The sequence below is a fragment of the Arachis hypogaea genome, chromosome 6 (assembly GCF_003086295.3).
Source record: "Arachis hypogaea cultivar Tifrunner chromosome 6, arahy.Tifrunner.gnm2.J5K5, whole genome shotgun sequence".
Lineage (NCBI taxonomy): Eukaryota > Viridiplantae > Streptophyta > Magnoliopsida > Fabales > Fabaceae > Arachis > Arachis hypogaea.
Genome location: NC_092041.1, coordinates 75,858,268 through 75,867,948, shown reverse-complemented (window position 1 = coordinate 75,867,948; position 9,681 = coordinate 75,858,268). Strand labels below are relative to the sequence as shown.

The 9,681-nt window shown below is 37.9% G+C and overlaps 1 non-coding gene across 1 annotated transcript; it reads left to right on the top strand.

Moving 5' to 3' along the window:
• Positions 1-8,721: 8,721 nt before the first annotated feature.
• On the top strand, positions 8,722-8,829 carry LOC112700155 (small nucleolar RNA R71). Its single transcript, XR_003153073.1, has one exon. It is a non-coding gene; the product is annotated as a small nucleolar RNA R71 (small nucleolar RNA).
• The last annotated feature ends 852 nt before the right edge of the window (positions 8,830-9,681 follow it).

The following is a 9,681-nucleotide window of genomic DNA, read 5'->3' as shown; positions in this document are numbered from 1 at the left end:
GCTCAGCTTTTGAGGAGGAAAGAATTTATCCAAGAAGGTTGTGACCAGCTTATCCCAGGAGTCCAGACTATCTTTAGGTTGTGAGTCCAACCATGTTCTAGCTCTGTCTCTTACAGCGAAAGGGAAAAGCATGAGCCTGTAGACTTTAGGATCTACTCCATTTGTCTTAACAGTCTCACAAATCTGCAAGAACTCAGTTAAAAATTGGTAAGGATCTTCAGATGGAAGTCCATAAAACTTGCAGTTTTGTTGCATTAAAGCAATTAGTTGAGGCTTAAGCTCAAAATTGTTGGCTCCAATGGCAGGAATGGAGATGCTTCTTCCATCAAATTTGGACGTTGGTTTTGTGAAGTCACCAAGCATTCTCCTTGCATTATTGTTGTTGGGTTCAGCTGCCATCTCCTTCTCTTGTTCGAAAATTTTAGAAAGGTTGCCTCTGGATTGTTGTAGTTTAGCTTCTCTTAGTTTCCTCTTCAGAGTCCTTTCAGGTTCTGGATCAGCTTCAACAAGAGTGTCTTTTTCCTTGTTCCTGCTCATATAGGGAAGAAGAGAACAAGAAAAGAAAGAGGAATCCTCTATGTCAAAGTATAGAGATTCCTTTATGTTAGTAGAAGAAAAAAAGGGCAGAGTAGTGAAGAAGAATGGGTAAAGATAGAGGTGGTGATCTGAGATGAAGAGAGATGAAGAGAAGGGTTAGTGAATAAATAAATAAATAGATAGAAGGAGAAATAGAGAATTTCGAAAATAATTTTGAAAAAGTGGTTAGTGATTTTCGAAAATTAAAGATAAGATATGATTAAAATTAAAATTTAAACAATTAAAAAGAATTTTTTTGAAAAAGAGGGAGGTATTTTCGAAAATTAGAGGGGGAAAAGTAGTTAGGTGGTTTTAAAAAAGATAAGAAACAAATAAAAAGTCAAATAGTTAGTTGAAAAAGATATTAAAATCAAATTTGAAAAGATAAGAAGATAAGAAGTTAAGATATTTTGAAATCAAAATTGAAAAAGATAAAATTTTGAAAAAGATAAGATTAAAAGATAAGATAGATAAGATATGGTTGAAAAAGATTTAATTTTAAAATTAAAATTAATTACTTAACTAACAAGAAACTTAAAAGGATATGATACTAGATTTTGAAGATTGAACCTTTCTTAACAAGAAAGTAACAAACTTCAAATTTTTGAATCAATCATATTACTTGTTAGTGTAATTTCAAAAATTTGATATAAAGATAAGAAAAAGATTTTGAAAATATTTTGAAAAAGATATTTGGATTTTTTCGAAAATAATAAAAAAAATGAAAAAGATATGATTTTTGAAAAAGATTTTGAAAAGATAAAATTTTTAAATTTGAAAATTTGACTTGACTTGTAAGAAACAACTAATTTTAAAAATTTTTTGACTAAGTCAACTCAAATTTTTGAAAATTTGGAGAGAATTAAGGACAAGATATTTTTTTGATTTTTTTGAATTTTTAATGATGAGAGAGAAAAAAATAAAAACGTCATTTTTGTGTTTTTCTCTTTTCTTTATGGATCAAAACGAAGAATGCATGCAAGAACACTATGAATGTCAAGATGAACACCAAGAACACTATTGAAGATCATGATGAACATCAAGAACATAATTTTGAAAAATTTTTGATGCAAAGAAAACATGCAAGACACCAAACTTAGAAATCTTTAATGCATGGACTCTAACAAACAAAAAAATGCATATGAAAAACAACAAACAACACAAAACAAGAAAACATCAAGATCAAACAAGAAGACTTGTCAAGAACAACTTGAAGATCATGAAGAACACCATGAATGCATGAATTTTCGAAAAATGCAAGAAAATTTTTTTAAAGCATGCAATTGACACCAAACTTAAAAGTTGACTCAAGACTTGAACAAGAAACACAAAATATTTTTTATTTTTATGATTTTATGATTTTTTTTTGTATTTTATTTATTTTTTTCGAAAATTATATTTTAAGAAAACAACAATAAAGAAAAATTTTTGAAAGATTTTTGAAAACTTTTTTGAAAAGAAAATAAAAAGAAAATTACCTAATCTGAGCAACAAGATGAACCGTCAGTTGTCCATACTCGAACAATCCTCGGCAACGGCGCCAAAAATTTGGTGGACGAAATTGTGATCATCAATGTTGTATTCTTTGTTGTTGTATGGAATAATTATAATGGCTCTTTGCTATGTGTGGTCACAACTCCGTTCAACTAACCAGCAAGTGTACTGGGTCGTCCACGTAATAAACCTTACATGAGTAAGGGTCGATCCCACAGAGATTGTTGGTATGAAGCAAGCTATGGTCATCTTGTAAATCTCAGTCCGGCGGATAATAATTGATTATGGATTTTCGAATAATAATAAATAATAAACAGAAAATAAAGATAATTAAAATAGGATAGAAATACTTATGTAAATTAATGATGGGAATTTCAGATAGGTGTATGGAGATACTGTGCCCTTTCTTTTTCTACTTTCCTACTTCTTCCTTCCAGTTCTTTCATTCCTTCCTATGGCAAGCTGTATGTAGGGCATCACCGTTGTCAATGGCTACATCCCATCCTCTTAGTGAAAAAGGTCCAAATGCTCTGTCACAGCACGACTAATCATCTGTCGGTTCTCAATCAGGTTGGAATAGAATCCTTTGATTCTTTTGCGTCTGTCACTAACGCCCAGCCTTCAGGAGTTTGAAGCTCGTCACAGTCATTCAATCCTAGAATCCTACTCGGAATACCACAAACAAGGTTTAGACTTTCCGGATTCTCATGAATGCCTCAATCAATCTAGCTTATACCACGAAGATTCTGTTTAAGGAATCTAAGAGATACGCGCCCGGCCTAAGGTAGAACGGAAGTGGTTGTCAATCACGCGCGTTCATAGGCGAGAATGATGATGAGTGTCACGGATCATCACATTCATCAAGTTGAAGTGCAACGAATATCTTAGAATAGGAATAAAGAGAATTGAATAGGAAATAGTAGTAATTGCATTAAAACTTGAGGTACAGCAGAGCTCCACACCCTTAATCTATGGTGTGTAGAAACTCCACCGTTGAAAATACATAAGTGAAAGGTTCAGGTATGGCCGAATGGCCAATCCCCCCCCCCCCCCGAACGTGATCAATAGTCTCCTCAGATGAAGAATAAAATAAAACTGAGACCAAAGATGTCTAATACAATAGTAAATTATCCTATTTATACTAGACTAGCTACTAGGGTTTACATGAGTAAGTAATTGATGCATAAATCCACTTCCGGGGCCCACTTGGTGTGTGTTTGGGCTGAGCTTGATCTATCCACGAGCTGAGGCTTCTTTTGGAATTGAACGCCAAGTTGTAACGGGTTTTGGGCGTTCAACTCCGGGTCGTGACGTGTTTCTGGCGTTTTACTCCAGACAGTAGCATGGAACTGGTGTTGAGCGCCAGTTTACGTCGTCAATTCCCGAATAAAGTATGGACTATTATATATTGCTGGAAAGCTCTGGATGTCTACTTTCCAATGCCGTTGGAGTTCTGTAGCTCAAGAAAATCCATTTCGAGTGCAGGGAGGTCAGATTCCAACAGCATCAGCAGTCCTTTGTCAGCCTCCTATCAGAATTTTGCTCAAGTCCCTCAATTTCAGACAGAAATTACCTGAAATCACAGAAAAACACACAAACTCATAGTAAAGTCCAGAAATGTGAATTTAACATAAAAACTAATGAAAACATCCCTAAAAGTAGCTTGAACTTACTAAAAACTACCTAAAAACAATGCCAAAAAGCGTATAAATTATCCACTCATCACAACACCAAACTTAAATTGTTCCTTGTCCCCAAGCAACTGAAAATCAAATAGGATAAAAAGAAGAGAATATACTATAAATTCCAAAATATCAATGAATATTAATTCTAATTAGATGAGCGGGACTTGTAGCTTTTTGCTTCTGAACAGTTTTGGCATCTCACTTTTTCCTTTGAAGTTTAGAATGATTGGCTTCTCTAGGAAATTAGAATTTCGGATAGTGTTTTTGACTTTCCTAGTTAAGTATGTTGATTCTTGAACACAGCTACTTATGAGTCTTGGCCGTGGCCCTAAGCACTTTGTTTTCCAGTATTACCACCGGATACATAAATGACACAGACACATGACTGGGTGAACCTTTTCAGATTGTGACTTATCTTTGCTAGAGTCCCCAGTTAGAGGTGTCCAGAGCTCTTAAGCACACTCTTTTTGCTTTGGATCATGACTTTAACCACTCATTCTCAAGCTTTTCACTTGGACCTTCATGATACAAGCACATGGTTAGGGACAGCTTGATTTAGCCGCTTAGGCCTGGATTTTATTTCCTTGGGCCCTCCTATCCATTGATGCTCAAAGCCTTGGATCCTTTTTACCCTTGCCTTTTGGTTTTAAGGGCCATTGGCTTTTTCTGCTTGCTATTTCTTTTTCTTTCTATTTTTTTCGCCGTATTTTTTTCTTTTTTTTTTCACAAGATTTTGTTTTTCGCTGCTTTTTCTTGCTTCAAGAATCAATTTCATGATTTTTCAGATTATCATGAACATTTCTCTTTGTTCATCATTCTTTCAAGAGCCAACAGTTTTAACATTCATAAACAACAAGATAAAAAATATGCACTGTTCAATCATTCATTCAGAAAACAAAAAGTATTGTCACCACATCAATATAATTAAACTAAATTCAAAGATAAATTCGAAATTCATGTACTTCTTGTTCTTTTGAATTAAAACATTTTTCATTTAAGAGAGATGAAGAATTCATGGAATTATTCATAACTTTAAGACATAGTTACTAACTACTAATGATCATGAAGTAGAGACACAAAACATAGGTAAACATATAAAAACCGAAAAGCAGAAAAAATAAGAACAAGGAATGAATCCACCTTAGTGGCGTCTTCTTCTTGAAGGACCAACAATGTCCTTAAGCTCTTCTATGTCCCTTCCTTGCCTTTGTTGCTCCTCCCTCATTGCTCTTTGATCTTCTCTTATTTCATGGAGAATGATGGAGTGCTCATGATGTTCCACCCTTAATTGTTCCACATTGTAGCTCAAATCTTCTAGGGAAGTGTTGAGTTGTTCCTAATAGTTGTTGGGAGGAAAGTGAATCCCTTGAGGCATCTCAGGGATTTCTTGATGATGAGCTTCCTCATGCATCTCTTGAGATCCGTGGATGGTCTCTCTTGCTTGCTCCATCCTCTTCTTGGTGATGGGCTTATCCTCTTCAATGAGGATGTCTCCTTCTATGATAACTCCAGCTGAGTAACATAGATGGCAAATAAGATGAGGAAAAGCTAGCCTTGCCATGGTGGAGGACTTTTCGGCTATTTTATAGAATTCATGGGAGATGACTTCATGAACTTCTACTTCCTCTCCAATCATGATGCTATGAATCATGATGGCCCGATCCACAGTAACTTCAGATCGGTTGCTAGTGGGGATGATGGAGTGTTGAATGAACTCTAACCATCCTCTAGCTACAGGCTTGAGGTCCAGTCTTCTCAGTTGAAATGGCTTGCCTTTGGAGTCTCTTTTCCATTGAGCTCCTTCCACACATATTTCCATAAGGACTTGGTCCAACCATTGATTAAAGTTGACCCTTCTAGTGTAGGGGCGTACATCTCCTTGCATCATGGGCAAGTTGAACGCCAACCTCATATTTTCCGGACTAACATCTAAGTATTTCCCCCGAACCATTGTAAGATAGTTCTATGGATTTGGGTTCATACTTTGATCATGGTTCCTAGTGATGCATGCATTGGCATAGAACTCTTGAACCATTAAGATTCTGACTTGTTGCATGGCGTTGGTTAGGACTTCCCAACCTTTTCTTCGGATTTCATGTCGGATCTCTGGATACTCATTTTTCTTGAGTTTGAAAGGGACCTCAGGGATTACCTTCTTCTTTGCCAAAACATCATAGAAGTGGTCTTGATGGCTTTTGGAGATGAATCTTTCCATCTCCCATGACTCGGAGGTGGAAGCTTTTGTCTTCCCTTTTCCTTTTCTAGAGGATTCTCCGGCCTAAGGTGCCATTGATGGTAATGCAAAAACAAAAAGATTATGCTTTGACCACACCAAACCTAAAATATTGCTCGCCCTCGAGCAAGAGAAGAAAGAAGAGAAGAAGAAGAAGAAAATATGGAGGAGAGTGAGGGAAGGTGTTTCGGCCAAGGTGTAGAAGAGGGGGTTTGTGTTGTGTGAAAATGAGGTAGAATGGAAGGATATATATAGGGAGGGGAGTGGGTGTAGTTTCGGTCATATAGGGTGGGTTTGGGTGGGAAAGATTTTTGAATTTTGAAGGTAGGTGGGGTTTATGGAGAAGAGTAGATGGATATGAGTGGTGAAGGGGGTAATTGGGAAGAGAGATTGAAGTTGTTGGGAAGTGTGTTTATGAGGAGGAGAGAATGAATAGTGAGAAGAGGGGAGAATATGTTAGGTGGGGATTCTGTGGGGTCCACAGATCCTAAGATGATCTTGTGGGGTCCACAGATCCTGAGGTGTCAAGGATTTACATCCCTGCACCAATTACGCATGTAAAATGCCTTTGCACACCATTCTGGCGTTTAAACGCCGAAGTGATGCACACTTTAGGCGTTCAACGCCCATGTGTAGCATGTTTCTGGCGTTGAACGCCAGTTCCATGCTTGTTACTGGCGTTCAGCGCCAGCTTTCCTCAAGGCACATTCCTAGCGTTCAAACGCCAAGATGTTGCTTGTTTTTGGCGTTCAGCGCCATAAACATGCTCTGTTCTGGCGTTGAACGCCAGCCAGAAGCACCTTACTGGCGTTTAAACGCCAGTAAGTCCTTCCTCTAGGGTGTGATTTTTCTTCTGCTGTTTTTGATTCTGTTTTTAATTTTAGTATTTTTTTCGTGACTCCACATGATCATGAACCTAATGAAACACCAAATAACAATAAAGTAAAATTAAAATTAGATATATAAAAATTGGGTTGCCTCCCAACAAGCACTTCTTTAGTGTCATTAGCTTGACAGTGGGCTCTCATGGAGCCTCACAGATATTCAGAGCATGATGAGGGCCTCCCAACACCAAACTTAAAGTTTGAATGGGGGGTTTCTCAACACCAAACTTAGAGTTTGGTTGTGGCCTCCCAACACCAAACTTAGAGTTTGACTGTGGGGCTCTTTTTGACTCTGTACTGAGAGAAGCTTTTCATGCTTCCTCTCCATGGTTGCAGAGGAAGGTCCTTGAGCTTTAAACACAAGGTAGTCCCCATTCAATTGAAGGACTAATTCTCCTCTGCTAACATCAATCACAGCTTCTGCTGTGGCTAGGAAGGGTCTTCAAAGGATGATGCATTCATCTTCTTCCTTCCTGGTGTCTAAGATTATGAAATCAGCAGGGATGTAAAGGCCTTAAACCTTTACTAACACGTCCTCTACTAATCCATAAGCTTGTCTTACTGACTTGTCTGCCAATTGAAGTGAGAATAAGGCAGGCTGTACCTCAATGATCTCTAGTTTCTCCATTACAGAGAGTGGCATAAGATTTATGCCTGACCCCAGGTCACACAGAGCCTTGTTAAAGGTCATGGTGCCTATGGTACAGGGTATTAAGAATTTACCAGGATCTTGTCTCTTTTGTGGTAGAGTTTTCTAAATCCGTGTATCTAGTTCACTAATGAGCAAGGGGGATTCATGTTCCCAAGTCTCATTACCAAACAACATGGCATTCAGCTTCATGATAGCTCCTAGATATTGAGCAACTTGCTCTCCAGTTACATCTTCATCCTCTTCTGAGGAGGAATAGTCTTCAGAGCTCATGAATGGCAGAAGGAGATTTAGTGGAATCTCTATGGTCTCTATATGAGCCTCAGATTCCTTTAGGTCCTCAATAAGGAACTCCTTCTTGCTTGAGAGACGTCCCAGGAGGTCTTCCTCACTAGGATTTTCGTCCTTCTCCTCCCTTGTGCATTCGGCCATATTGATTACATCAATGGCCTTGCACTCTCTTTTTGGATTCTCTTCTGTATTGCTTGGGAGAATACTGGGAGGAGTTTCAATGACTTTCTTACTCAGCTGGCCCACTTGTGCCTCCAAATTTCTAATGGAGGACCTTGTTTCACTCATGAATTTTAAGGTGGCCTTAGACAGATCAGAGACTATATTTGCTAAGTTAGAGGGGCTCTGTTCAGAATTCTCTGTTTGTTGCTGAGAAGATGATGGAAAAAGCTTGCTATTGCTGAGCCTGTTTCTTCCACCATTGTTGTTGTTGAAACCTTGTTGAGGTCTCTGTTGATCCTTCCATGAGAGATTTGGATAATTACTCCATGAAGGATTATAGGTGTTTTCATAGGGTTCTCCCATGTAATTCACCTCTTCCATTGATGGGTTCTCAAGATCATAAGCTTCTTCTTCAGATGAAGCGTCCTTAGTACTGCCTGGTGCAGCTTGCATTCCAGACAGACTTTGAGAAATCATATTGACTTGCTGAGTCAATATTTTGTTCTGAGCCAATATGGCATTTAGAGTATCAATCTCAAGAACTCCTTTCTTCTGATTTGTCCCATTGTTCACAGGATTCCTTTCAGAAGTGTACATGAATTGGTTATTTGCAACCATTTCAATGAGTTCTTGAGCTTCTGTAGGCGTCTTCTTCAGATGAAGAGATCCTCCAGCAGAGCTATCCAATGACATCTTGGACAGTTCAGACAGACTATCATAGAAGATACCTATGATGCTCCATTCAGAAAGCATGTCAGAAGGACACTTTCTGATCAATTGTTTGTATCTTTCCCAAGCTTCATAGAGGGATTCACCTTCCTTCTGTCTGAAGGTTTGGACTTCCACTCTAAGCTTACTCAATTTTTGAGGTGGAAAGAACTTTGCCAAGAAGGCATTGACTAGCTTTTCCCAAGAGTTCAGGCTTTCTCTAGGTTGTGAGTTCAACCATACCCTAGCTCTATCTCTTACAACAAAAGGGAATAGCATAAGTCTGTAGACCTCAGGGTCAACCCCATTGGTCTTGACAGTGTCACAGATTTGCAAGAACTCAGCTAAGAACTGATGAGGATCTTCCAATGGAAGTCCATGGAACTTGCAATTCTGTTGCATTAGAGAAACTAATTGAGGCTTAAGCTCAAAGTTGTTTGCTCCAATGGTAGGGATAGAGATGCTTCTCCCATAGAAGTCGGGAGTAGGTGCAGTAAAGTCACCCAGCACCTTCCTTGCATTGTTTGCATTATTGTTGTTTTCGGCTGCCATGTCTTCTTCTTTGAAGATTTCTGTTAGGTCCTCTACAAAGAGTAATGCTCTAGCTTCTCTTAGCTTTCGCTTCAAGGTCCTTTCAGGTTCAGGGTCAGCCTCAACAAGAATACTTTTGTCTTTGCTCCTGCTCATATGAAAGAGAAGAGAACAAGAAAATATGGAATCCTCTATGTCACAGGATAGAGATTCCTTGAGGTGTCAGAGGAAAAGAAGAATAGAAGGAGAAGGTAGAAGAATTCAAACTTATCAAGAGGGATATAGTTCAAATTGTGCATTGAGGAGGAGTGTTAGTCCATAAATAGAAGGAGGTGAGAAGAGGGGAAGAATTTTCGAAATGAAAGTAAAAGATTTTAAAATAATTAAAAGAAATTTTGAAAATTTAGATTGATGATTTTTGAAAATTAAAGTTGGGAAAGAAATAAAGTGATTTTGAAAAAGATTTTG